This window comes from Argiope bruennichi, chromosome 10 (genome assembly GCF_947563725.1).
Source record: "Argiope bruennichi chromosome 10, qqArgBrue1.1, whole genome shotgun sequence".
In the NCBI taxonomy this organism is placed as follows: domain Eukaryota; kingdom Metazoa; phylum Arthropoda; class Arachnida; order Araneae; family Araneidae; genus Argiope; species Argiope bruennichi.
In genome coordinates, this window is record NC_079160.1 from 68,361,923 (window position 1) to 68,376,093 (window position 14,171).

The 14,171-nt window shown below is 25.7% G+C and overlaps 2 protein-coding genes across 3 annotated transcripts in view; both read right to left on the reverse strand.

Moving 5' to 3' along the window:
• LOC129987815 (uncharacterized) overlaps positions 1-8,728 on the reverse strand; it is a 30,983-nt gene extending 22,255 nt beyond the window's left edge. The window contains exon 1 of one of the 2 annotated variants that reach the window (XM_056095756.1): positions 8,617-8,728. The gene's annotated coding sequence lies outside the window, so the exon portion shown is untranslated. Of the gene's footprint in view, positions 1-1,308; positions 1,420-8,616 lie in introns of those variants that run through there. The other variant, XM_056095755.1, reaches the window with a different exon arrangement.
• The window catches only part of LOC129987816 (uncharacterized), a 64,042-nt gene that overhangs the window by 49,700 nt on the left and 171 nt on the right, over positions 1-14,171 (reverse strand). The window lies entirely within an intron of this gene.

Genomic DNA, 14,171 nt, shown 5'->3' on the forward strand with positions numbered 1-14,171 from the left:
TTGATGAATAAACGAAATTAAATTCTCCTGAATATTTTGTTGCTAATAAATTTAACAATTTAGATCTTTACATTCAGCAGTTATAAAAGTAATATGCAGAATGACTCTCTGAAAATTGAAAATTGAAAGAAAGCTACATTTTTACTTGGTCATATATAATTATAATTTAAATTTGAACTCGATTATACATTATTAAGAAAACGTTATGATAACATGTGAATGAATATTTCAATTTACAGAGAAAATTATTAAGTTCTATATAAGAAAGATGAGCCTCATAATCGCAACTGAAAAAAGAATCAATGAAAATAATGGAGAAACCAAATTTTAAAATTGTTTTTCAGTCGATAAAAAATAATATAAAATGAAGCTAAATTTTTTAACTTCAAATAATAATAATTGGCAAAAATTTAAATTTTAAAATGACAAAATATTGAAACTGATTTGCATTTTATTTCAACGAGAAAAAGCCGTATTATTAATCCTATTTAAGAATTCATTTAAAAAGAATTTTAAATTATTAATAAAATATTAACTACTAACATTAAAATACATAAGAAGATAGCATACTTTCAAGCCATTTTTTAAAAATTGATTATAATTTTTAAATTAGTAAAAGCAATCGATTTTAAGATTTCAGGGCAAAATTAAATTAGTTTGATTTGTGCTATAAGAATCAACGACATTATAGCAATGCTTAACAATATAAAAAACGCAGCAAGTTTGAAAATAGTTTTTAAAAAATTCAAAAGAAAATTTATTTGTAAGTATATTAGTATTAAAGAAAACATAATTTTTTAAAAAATTTAAAATGATGGAACATTTAATTATTTTCATATCAGATTTTTCTTCCCCCCCCAAATATCATTTTGCTTCATTTGGTAAAATAAAAGTTTTACTTTGATTTTAATAAATTAAAATACAAATTAAAATTTCATAAAAATCGCTCTAATGTAGAATTTCTATTCTTTAAGATAATTATACCAATTTTGATAGCTTGAGTTCTAATGGTCTGTCTTGTAGAGTGCCATCAAATACTCCACTTTCTATATATATATATATATATCCTTCCTTCTCTGCAGCATCTTTAATAAGCAATTAGAGAATCCTAGCTTTTCACCTATCTAATTCATCTATTTAATTTTTTTTCAATATTACATGCACCAAGCGTCAAAATTATAAATAAGTACAATTTTGATTATTTTTTAAAAATCTGATAGTAAAATTTATGATAAGATTTACACTTCAGAAAATTTTTTAAAAAGTTACTAAAAGAAATATTTCCCTTAAAATTAAAAATTTACTTACTTTAAGATGTCTCTTATTCACCTAATGTATTTGGTATAAAATGAATCATATCCTTCAAACCCTGAAGCAAGTGCTCTTGGACACCTGAGATTACATAGTTAGTTCTTTTACAATTGACAGATATTGTCTAAAGTCTGTTGTGGTTGATAAAGTCTGATGATTTTCTTATCATATTACATTCTTATCTCTTATCTTCTCACTCATTGTTAAAAGGGTATCCGTCTCTTTTCCTAGTTTCGGTGTGAATGCATGCTCAAAATGCGAGGTTCCTATAAATGTATCGTTTTCTAGTTTTAGATCTAGTATAAAAGATTTCTAATAATACTAGTACATTTTTAAAAGCAGAGAGAGGCTATTATAAACCATAAATATTTTAAAATGAAAAATACAAGCTGAATATATAAAATTATTAAAATTATAAGCATTTAACTAACGAATAATATAACAGATATCAGATGCAACTCTTGCTAATTACATTTGAAAAAACAAACAAACAAAGGCTTATGAAAATAATAATGAGAAAATCCGATCGGTAAACATCCTATATTCTTATGCTTATCACTAAATTCTTTCCCCCTTTTAAATTCGCTCGAAGAGTTTTCAAATGTCTTCTAGAAATCTGCGCGCTATACTAAGAAAATAAAGTAACCTTTTTCTTTGAAGATATAATTTATGTACAAAATACTTTGTGAGGACTGATCATTAAAACTTTTTTATGACGATTGAGTCTAGATGGTAGATATAGTGCTAATCTGTTGTGGGAAGAGGGTAAGAACAAGCAGGGCACCTCACTTGGGATATTTGATGGGAAATGTGAGGTCCATTAATGTGATCAACGGAACACTCTGCTACTGGGTAAATCGTAGGAAAAGAGCAGTTGACGTGTCTTTAGAGGGGTAACATTGACAGAATGCCAGGGAGTTCAAACTAGGTTGGAATATTAGCAAAAGATCTAGAAAGAGAGACAAGAATGAACCGAATCTAAGATTCGAGAATAATCGATTGAAAGTACAAGATCGGCAATTACAGAGAAACTGGAGACATCGAAGGATTTTGAGGTTGTATGGAAAGATATTGAGATCTGATATTTGAAAGAAACTGAGACAAAATAGAAACAAGTTTTAATCCCGAATGTTAATCCTATAGAAAAATTTTATTAGTAGTGTGATAGGTATGTTAGGAGAAGTTTCTAAGGATAACGCTATTAGGTATTATAACGTTATTAGGCTAATAGGTATTTGCTAAAGGTATCATAATAGTGTATTTCATCTAATAATATCCTATTTGTGATTTTATATAAATGTTTAAATCCAGAATGAAAATTACTGAAAAAAAAGCTATGATTCATTATTTAAAAAAATAATTTGCCCAAGAAAACCTTTAAAAATTATCTGTAATTTAAATTAAAGAACGTTGTTCCATTACAAATTGGATTTCGTTACAAACGATGCAAAAATGAAACATAAAAACACTCACTTCTTAATATGCTCTGCGTTCATGTCGAGATTATTATAGATATATATTAAATTTATAAAACAATATTTTAAGTCTATATGAGTTTAATCAAAATGGGTCTATAGCATATATAATTTAAAAAATATATATAATAATACTATATATTCATTGGGCATATTATATTTCATTGTTCAAAACAATGCTGCAAACTTCCAAACAGGTTATATTTTCCAACTAAATGGGTCATCTGCCATAAGATTAATATATTTACAATGGCTTAATCCTCATCCACACTTGAAAAGATTTAAAAGAGAAATTGAAGATTTTTAAAAAGGGATATTAAAACAATAGAAATCTATTCTAAATTTTCTATGTTTTAAATATTATGAGATATATATAATTTTGCAAACAATAAAATATTAGCTGTATTTCACTGAAGTTATACCTCTCAAATAACTTATCATATATATTAAATAGCTAAATTTGTGAAATTTAGTAGGCATCACGGTATTGTTTAGTTTGTAAAATTGCAAAAAAAAAAAAAAAAAAAAAAAAAAAACCCCAGAAAGTGGCATATTGTTTTCGTAAAAGTTTCTTCGTCTGTTTGATGGTACTGATAAACCTCTGGTAAAGAGTAATAAACTAACAAATGGCCTTAAAAACGTCATTTTACGCAAACTCTTTCATGCATTGTATTAGACAAAAGATTGCATCTACTTGTATTTTAGAGTTATTTTTAGTTAAACGTATTCTTTGAGCATTGTTTTAAAATTCATGTACTGTGAGTTTGAATGTTGAAGTTAAAAGTGACATGAAGAAATCTTTAAAAAGCGAAGAAAATGGAACAAACCATCTTGTCTTGGAAAGGAGTAATCACGTCTCGACTATTCTACAAAGTTTGTAAGTTGACATTATAATAAACAGAGTCTAAAAATAGCCCACAATATTTTGAAAAAACTAGTAGCATTTCCCAAGACTAGAATGTTAAATAGTATTAACCGATGTTCATGAACTTTTTGTTGGTATTTAAATTTATTAATGTGACATCAATTAGAAACAAACGAACACATACGTACACAAAGTACAAACTGAATTATAAAAAAACGAATATTATTTTATCACAATTATCTAAAAGAACAAAAAAGGATCCCATTCTTTTAAGATATTCTAATTTTTTAAATCTTATAGTTCTGCGATTTGATGACAGTCGAAATTTTCAAAAATATTTCATGTTAATTTCCTTTTTTTTCAAATGCGTCTAGTGAAACGATTAAACAACAAAAAAAAAAATATTGAAATTAATCCTCTAATGCTGGGATATTTTAATAATTCTTCAGATAAAATTCTTGAGAGTTCTGCAAATATCTGTAATTAATCGAGTTACTATTTGTATCAAACACTATGATGATCTAATTGATTCACTTTAATTATTTTATAATAACCTTGTTCGCGTTTTTTTGGGAGAAAGGTGGCGCTATTTCCGTATTGTCTGATAAATCAAATGTGTTGATGACGCAATTCGAAAAAATCAAACTGTTCTGAAATAATTGTCTTTGTCGTATTAGTAGACTAAAATGCTCCTGATGCCCATTATTTTCAACTGTTTCAATCAGTAACAATTGTTAAAGGACAAATGGGTTTTAATTTGTCCATCACCATTATGAAGATAATCCTTAGCAATGAGGCTGATATAAAACGTGAAAAATTCATTTCACTTGATTCATATTCGTTTTCATTTTTGCAATGTTTGTTTCTAGTGAAGGCAAAGAACAATGAAGGAATTTAAAGAAGAAAAGTGATAAAATTCCAGGAATAACTTTACAAAAAAGAATAAAAAAAAGATAACCCTGTTAAGAATTATAAGTGTAATAACGAATTTAATAATTTAACGAATTTCTAATAATGCTTCTGATATTTATAAAATGTTTTAGAAATTTTTTATTTCTTTTATTGTAACTATATTTTCAATTATAATCTGGCATGTGTATGCAAAATTTTGATAGCAGCCATGTGACTCAAATTATAAAAAACCTCTGTAGGTGGCAAAAATCTTTTAAGTTTCCTGGATATGTTCCCAAATTCTTCAATTTTTCTTCGACGTGAAGTTAGTTTCTTGTGTTATCTTCTATTTATGGCTTCTATTTTCCGCATTGATAATTATTTTGTTGTAGACCTCAATTTAAAACTGTAGGACCTATTATCCAATTCTTTAATTTTTAAGGCTTTTTTTCGCATCTGATATTGAGGGAAAGATTTATCTTTACTTTTTTTCTGTTTAGTTACATTTGGGAAATATCGGGATTTCTATAAAGAAAACTCAACAACCATACGCCTAATGAACGTCAAATCAGTTTAGAATTAAATATTTGAAATATAATTTTTTTTCTCCCTAAATTAGATAGTTTTTCTTTTGCATTTATGATTCTGATACGTTATTTCTGATGCGTTTTATTGAACCACAGTAAGTGATTCTTATATCAAAGGAATAAAATTTCACATCAAAATCTAAGTTTTTTATTCACGATCAACAATCTTTAATAGTTAATTTATTCTCTGGAAATAAAAGTTATATTTAACAGTATCTGTTATGGGCGCTTAGCATATGGCTTTGTCTTTATAGGTTTATCTATCAAGCAATTTTAAAATAAAAATTACTATTATTTATTTGTTTATTAGCGGAAACTAAACGTAGCTTTAATTAAATTTAAGTTAAATATTGTCCAATTACATTTAATATCAATAATTTAAAAAGCTGAAAGACCGAATGATACAGAGTTGTAGCCAACTTTTTTGTCATAAAAATGGATATTTTTTACTATTCTTTAAAACTGAATTCATTAAATAATTTTTTCTTCTTTTACAAATTAGTGTATCATTAAAACTTATTCTGACCCACAAAGCATATTGAGATTATACATTACTGTATTTATAACCAATCTATAATTTCAAAAAATCAGTAGATATATTTCTTTTTCTTTACTAATATTATCTTCGATATCGCCTTTTTTTATGCAATATCCATCGGACCTAAATATTTTAAATTATTTGAAAAATTGAGATAAATTATGAGGCAAAGTGCTCAGTTTGATGCATGCAAATATTCGGCGGACCATTAATTTCCTATAATTCTCCTTTAATTTAAATAACTGCAGGCATTAAGCAAATAAATCACACTACAAAGGAAAATACAAAGAATATTTAATCTTCGAGTGTAAGCTATTAACTTAAATATAAACACCACATTATTCAATTTATCAATTAAAATATTGTTAAGTTTAACGAAATTTTATTCTCTGTAAAATTTTTAAAAATATTTTAAAGACTGAAATTGAAAGGGATTTCTAGTCCAAGACATCCTATCATAATAATATTTTGAATTTAATTTATTTGGTTTGTAAATTGCATTTTTTGATGAAGTAAAGATAAACCTGCAGAGAAGAAAAATTATAATTACTATGGAAGCTAAGTGCATGAGTGTAAATTCGATTATTAAAACAATGAAAAGTATTTCTATAAATTATACTTGAAAGCATTCAAAAAATTATTAAAATGAAAAATATTCTATAAAAATAAAATTTCTATTATTAAATTTTTTTAAATTTAAAAATGATATAATTTTTTTTATTTTTTGCAATAAGAATTTTAGAATTTATTGAGAAAAAATCCACATTTAGATTAATTTTAATTAAAGTATAGTCAAGATTTTGGAAAATCCCAGAGACCGTTTTGAACAATTGTTACCTCATGCATGTTTCACGAGGCACCACTGAATTTACAAATAGTTTGCCAGCCTATAAACGTTATCATGTTTAATTATCGCATATAGTTCAATATAATTTTTGTCTGAATTTATGCTTAGAAATAATTGCAAAATTGTTAAGCAGATTCAAGACTTAATCAGTTAAGCAGATAAGGTTAAATCTATTGATGGCATTTATAAATATTAATGCAATATTTGTTAAGCAGAGTAAGCTCACTAAAGCATATTTGACGATAATTTAAAATATAAATTATTTGAATTTGATGTTTGTGTAACTGTTCTTGAAAAACATTAAATCCACTGGTAGCGGTTACTAAAGTTACATTATTAAAATTAAGGATTCTTACAGGAATTTCAGTTTGTTCTTTTAATTTTTCCATCCGTATTTGCAATACGACACTGCTTTTATCAAAATTATATAATTTCGGTAATAGAATAGTATTTTTTATTTAATGCAATAAACTATTTTGTATTAAAACTATCTGATTTAACTGAGTCCAATTATAAATTTATTATCACATTTGTTTAACGATTATTATCAGTTAATAAATATATTATTCGATCACAAAATTATTTATTATAATCGAACATTTTTAAATTAAAAAAAAAACAGGATGCCATATAAGATATACGGACTGCGGTTTATATAAAAACCGATTTTCGAATTCAATATTTTCAAAAAACCGGTTTTAGCCGGTTTTCGAATTTTTGTCAAAACAAAAAGAATAGGTAAAAATAATTAATTTATATAAAATACCAAAAAAAAAATTATTATCAAAGTCAAAATAAAAAAAATAATAAAGATTCATATACATATTACTTACACAACGAAAACTCAAACAAAAATTTCAAATAGTATTTATATTGTTTTCACTCATTTTAATTTCTCCTAAGAAAATAGGATTTGAAAAAACATAAAATATCCACTGAACGGTGGCTAAGTCTTGTGCTTATATTGGAGACAATATTGCCAGAAATTGAAAATACTCGTTCACTAGCTACTGTATATGGTATCAAATAACAAATCTAAGTTTTTTGTTCTTTAATTCCTTGCCTCAAATAATGAAATAAGAATCGTTTGCTTTCAGTGTCGCTGGATTTGTAAGTTTTCCTTCAGGGTCTTAAAGAAACTTATGAATTGATTTTTCCATGGCTTCCTTTAAAAAAAGCATTACTCTGATGATTAGTTTCTTCGGTTTGCTCTTCATCAGAATAGGTATCCACGTAAGAATTCGGAAATATTTTAGACAATATCTTTCCAGATAACTTGATAATTTCGGTTTTTGAAGCTAAAGAAATTACACTAGATTTCTTCACGAAACTAGAAATGTTTTGTGGATTTTGAAAATACAGCAAAAGAGTTTCTAATTCTACTTATCTTCTCTTTTGAATTCGTTCTTCTAAAGCATATAATAATTTGAAACTTATTTCAGTGTTTAAATTTTTTAGTTCATTTAACATAAATTCAAATATACCTTCACTTGTTAATAAATTGGCATCTTGTCGCCCTAAGCCTTCAGCTGCTAGACAAATCGGTCCCAACCGATAAAATTCAAATTTTTTTTTTTTTTTTGAAGAAGAAGAGGAATATCCAGGCGTTTCGGAAAACCGGTTTTCTTAATTTAAAAATCGGTTTTAAAACGTAACAAATTTACTTTAAAAAACCGGTTTTTAAAACCGGGTTTGAAAAACCGTCAAACCCTAATACGGATAGAAATCGTAATATTTTTATCGAGGAGGCAAAGCGTTGCTTACATGGTGAGGAAAAGCTTACTGAATATGAGAAGAAAAACAAAATAAACTAGCATAAACTATATCTTTTGAAGATATGCTTAACCATATATAATTGAATTGAATTTCATAATGGAAAAATTAAAAAAGAGTTCCGCATATATTTCGTAAAACGTAATTAAAATTACTATAATAAAAACAAACAAACATGCAAGATATTTTCAGCACTACAGTAGGTACTAAAAAATTTTTTGAGATATTTTTTATAACAAAATCTTTTAAGTAATTAATTTCTGCAGTTCAATATCATGCCAGGAAATACATAGAATTGTGAAATACTTGTGAATAGAGAAAGTATATACCTGTTGTCTTATCAAAAAGGTGCTTCCGGCTGTCTAACAGTTTTATTATCCCGGGATACTGATTGCAGAAGATAAGGGAAATATCTAAAAACTTGAAAGTGCTTCACATGAGGAAATTCCGCCTGTCAATCCGCTTCCGAAACATCTGTTCTATGAATAGCTTCCAACTTAGCGAACGAGAACATATTTTTCAGTAAAATTTTTTTTTGAAGTATTGATTGTCGACACTCTGAATTATTTCAAAATTTAAAATAAAAAATATGAAAGATTTTCATCTCAGAATTTCTGTTCCTCTCTCTAAGAAAAAAGGAAGTATTTTTTTTTATATAACAGGCAACACAAATTTATTATTATTATTGGGAATTAATTTTATTATTATATTAGTTATATTATTATTAATAATAATTATATAATTAATAATTATTATATAACACTAATTAGATATTATTGGACAAATAAAAATACGAACTTATATGTTTTGTCTGTAAAATTTAATTTCACGTACTTAAAAAGTGCTAAAGTTATTATATACTTTTGCCAATGAAATAAATTTTCAAAATTTGTTCCTGAATGAACTATTTGGTTGAAATTCAAGTTGATATTTCTTAACTATTGAAGCAATTTTAGTTAAATTAGAATTTAAGAAATTTCGATGATAATTTTTTTGGAAAAATATAAAAACCTTTTGAATAACGTTAGCCCAGACCCGAAGAATGAAATCAAAGGATTCATTGAGTACGTTAATCCGAGATTTTAGTTCAAAATAAATTCGTAATGTAATTTTTTTATTGAATATAGACTATTTACATGCTATCTTAAGCTCTTTAAAATTATTGGCTCTTTCTTAGATCTTAAAAATATAATTAAATTTATAAATATTTTAAATATTTGTGGTAACTTACTTTATTACGTTTGATTGTTTCAGTTATTTTTAATAACTTCAAAAACGTCAATAAATGTTCATTAACACTTTTATCATATAATGTGGTTTTAATAATTAATTTAATTATCAGCTAGTTATTATTTGAGAGTGTGATATGTTAATAACAAACAACGAAGATAATTTAGGCATAAGTTCTTGAATTAATTTATTAAAGAAATAAAAACTTAAATTTCTTATTTCACACCCTATCAAAGTGTCTTAATTTGTTAATTAATTAATAGTAAATAATATTATTTAATAAATGAATTTTTTAATAAACCGAATGAATTTTTTTCTTAAAATTAATCTCAACTCCAAAATTATTTAATATATCAATATTAAAAAAATTGAGCCATTAAAGTGTTAATAAACTTAATCTATTCTATTTCTATTCTCTAATTTTTAATGCTTTTAAATACATTATATATCTATAAGCATTATGGAAGGCAGATTATTTGTATTGCGTCCACAAATAAAATTTTCATCTTGATAAAACTGTAGATAATTTTAAAGCAGAGTAATTTGGGACATAGCCCAACACACTTAAAATTTTTATTAAATGTAATTTGGACATTTCTGCTCTGTAAAAGTTCTATGAAAATTTCGATTTTAAATTATTTTATCTATCTCTACACCTACTTTTATCAATCTCTATTTGTTGAAATGTGACACATTTCCTTTTTCTGCCATCTCTTTTGATTTTGTCAATTTTTGTATTTGTGATTTTGTAAAGAAACAATTTTCAGTGTTTTTTTCTCAAGTTAGTTGTTTTGTCTGATTTTATTATAATGCTTTATTCTTATTTAAAATTAAATTAAATTGTGTTGATGTATAAGCCTTGCTTAACTTTTTTTCAAATGTTTTGGCATTCTATTGCATTCTTTCAGATTACATTCATTTTACTTCTGAAAAGCTTATACATTTGTTGCAATTGTTGATGTCGTAACGTCATATCGTCAATGTTGATGTCTATCTAAAAAGGCACTTGAGTACATGGATCAGAAGTCTCTGGACAAGTAAGTGTCTTCTGCTTTCCAGGTGGATATAGCAATAGTAGTGTGCTTGTTTGACCCTATCCTGATGATAGTCTAATTTCCTTACCCGAGGAGTTAGTGTATTGACCGATGATATCTATTTTTTAACCCACTTTAGCATTCATGCAATTTTTTGAGACAGCCGGTTACCAGACAGTTTTGTGCGGTTTTAAGGGACTTTGTTTGAAATAATCAATGTTGATACATTTATAAATATGTAATGTGATATCTGTAAATCTGTGCATAGATTATCAAAGTTCTGTTTTAGAGGAACTGTTAAACCTTTATTTTTCCAAATGCATGTAGCTTCTTGGTACCCAGTATGCTGGAGTGAATTTGCACCCTTGTAACCTAACAAATAGTTTCTATACTTTTGGAATTGGTATCGGTATTTCTATACTTTGGAGATTAAAAATGAGTTCATATAATAATTTTTCTATTTTATTTTTCATGCATTCTTATGAAAAAAAAAATCTGTTGGGAGTATTAATTTTAGTTGAATTATATAAGACTCAAACGGATTAAGTTGCCATGCGTTTCCAAACAATTATTGTTTCTATGGCTACTGTGAATATATTTGAATGGTAGTTGAGCTGTAATGCTTTAACATGTTCATAAATTAGTTTTGGCTACGATTTAGTGACAGGTATTTTTTATCAAAGATTTAGTGATAGGTATTTTTATCAAAGATTTAGTGATAGGTATTTTTATCAAAGATTTAGTGATAGGTATTTTTATCAAAGATTTAGTAATAGGTATTTTTATCAAAGATTTAGTGATAGGTATTTTTATCAAAGATTTAGTAATAGGTATTTTTATCAACGCATTTGTAGGTATTTTTTTTTATCAGTGATAGGTATCTTTATTCAATTCTAATTCATAGGTCATTCATAGGACAATCTTAATATATTTCATTTAGATAAAATTAAGTTTAAACAATTCTAAAATTCTCTTTTCAATCTGTAAATACATAAATTTTAAAATTTTCATTTGTTTATGTATTGAATTTTACGAATACTTCAGTTTAAATTGATCTTCTTAAAAAAATTAAATTAAAATTTATTGATCGGTCTAGAAGAAAATTTAAAAACACATTTAATGGGTTTTTTGAATGAATATTTCTCAATATATTCTAGACCATTTCCATAAAAAACTATTTCAAACTATCAGGAAACTAAGAAAACATAAAAAACTATTTCAAACTATCAGGAAACTAAGAAAACATAAAAAACTATTTCAAACTACCAGGAAACTAAGAAAAAAATATAAAAAACTATTTCAAACTATCAGGAAGCTAAGAAAAATTTAAATATTTGAAGATTAAAGTAACCTAGGGAAAAAAAACGAAATATTTGCAAAACGCATTTACATTCTTGACAACATTATCAGGAATTCGATTGACAACAGTGATAAATGCCTTTCTTTATATTTACATACGTTATCTAAATTATCGCATTTCATTGAATGGAAAGAAATTTTTCCATCCCTTATATAGTATTTAAGTTTTTTTTTTTTTTCATCTTACATCATTTTGTATTTGAAGGAAACACTAAGAAAGTGGGATATATTTTTATTTAGGATTGTAAAATTTAAAATAACTTTTTTTTTCACTAAGCCTTTTAACATTCATATAAGTATCTATCAAAGCATAAAATTCCAATATAATATAGAAAAACACCTAAATAAAAATATTAACAATCGATTTTATTATTTATTAATTTTTAAAGACGTTGTGGTATCTTTGCGTTTTAGTCAATGGCAAATATTTTCAGCAACATAAAGGAACTAGGACACTTTGTAGCCAAAAAGAACACATTTTTCCAATTTTATTTTCTTAAGATAAGAGATATTTTAACAATTATATAGATTTATTGTATGTACATACTTGAAAAATATAAAGCACACTGTAATGCTTAAAAGTAATTAATTGGGGCCTTATGATAAATAAACACATTTTTTTTAAAATTTTTTCCTCATAGCGTTTTTTTTTTTTTTTTTTTTTGAAATTTCGATTTATAGTTATAAAATTCTTTTTAATGCAATCGCTTGAAGTTTTAAGCTACATTATTTACAAGCATTAGGCATCTATCAATCTTGCTGTAATTTAATTCAATGATGTATTCTAGTTTCAGTTAGATTTTAAACAGATTTTTTAAATTAAAATTAAATGATATTTTAACTTTTTTTCCTCAATAATTTCAGAGTATCTTGAAATTATGAACAAAAATTATTGTTATAACGTTATAAAATTTTTAAAATAACATTTCAATGTTAATTGGTTTATTTTCATGAAGTTTTTAAAATTTAATTTTAATAAGTAAAATAAGTTTTTCAAAAAGTAATTTTAGAACATCATGCGCCGGAGTCCTGCAAAGGGGTAGCGCGTTTCCCCCTTGATCTGGGCGTCCTGGATTCGAGTCCAGGTTTGGGAATGGTTGTTCTTCATCTGTTCTCTCTGTGAGATGTGTGAATGTGCCCCCCTGTAAAAAGGGGCTGTGCAAGCGAATGTGATGCGTGAGTAGCTAAGATGTACTCTTGGCGATAGTTGACACTACTAAAAAACAAGAGACGCACCCTCGTCTTAAAATCACTGATTTCGTCAGCGAGCTTGTCCATGGCAAGTGCCATTAGAAACAACAACAACAGAACATTATGTATATTTTAAAACCTATTATTTTAGCATTAAAACACTTCAATAAGTATATCTTAGCACAATAATTTTCATTGTTTTGGTTACTGGAGCCATGACGCTCTAAATATTCACGCGTATAACGACAATATAAAACTCTACGTTTTTGCATGAATGTAATTTCTTCTAATGAAATTAAGTGCTAATTTTAAAAATAAATTTAAGTTAGTAGAATTAGTAGCCTTTATCATGCTACGATGCATCATATTAGAGATTCATATTCGTATTTCTTCTTTATATTTTTTATATTTTACTTTCTCCAAGTCCGAAATATTTTAAATGATAATAAGATTTAATATTTTATTTGATAGTATTAATTTCAAAAACAATCAGCTGATGCAGAAAAAAAAATGAATTTATTTTTGTGATTTATATCCAATAACTCTTTTTTCATTCAAAATAATAGTAATTTAAATACTCGGAATATTTATATACGTCAATATTCTTCTAGAGGTTGATCTGTTAATAACTAGGTGATTATTAGCAATCTTCTAGGAAAAAAAGATGTTTTTTTCGGTATGATTATTATTTTGCTTAATAAAAGGTATTTTTTATTGATATTCTCCGCACCTGTAATGACATTTTTAATATATTTTTAACATTTTATATTTACGACTTTTAATTACATTTTAAAATGCTTTCCTTGTACCAGAATTTTAGCGAAAAATCATCACTATTCTCTTGTATCATGTTAACATCTTAAAAGTGAATTTTTTTGATAATTATCTTGTACTATGACTTTCCCAAATTTCAAAGAAATATTAACTTCAGATTCGTAACAAAATTTGCAATTTCCAACTATGTTATATATGCAAAATACCGCTAAAACTAAAATATCTATTTAAAAATGAAATTTATATTTATTTTCCTATTTTAAAAAGTAAAAAAGTTATTACATGTTGTATTTTAA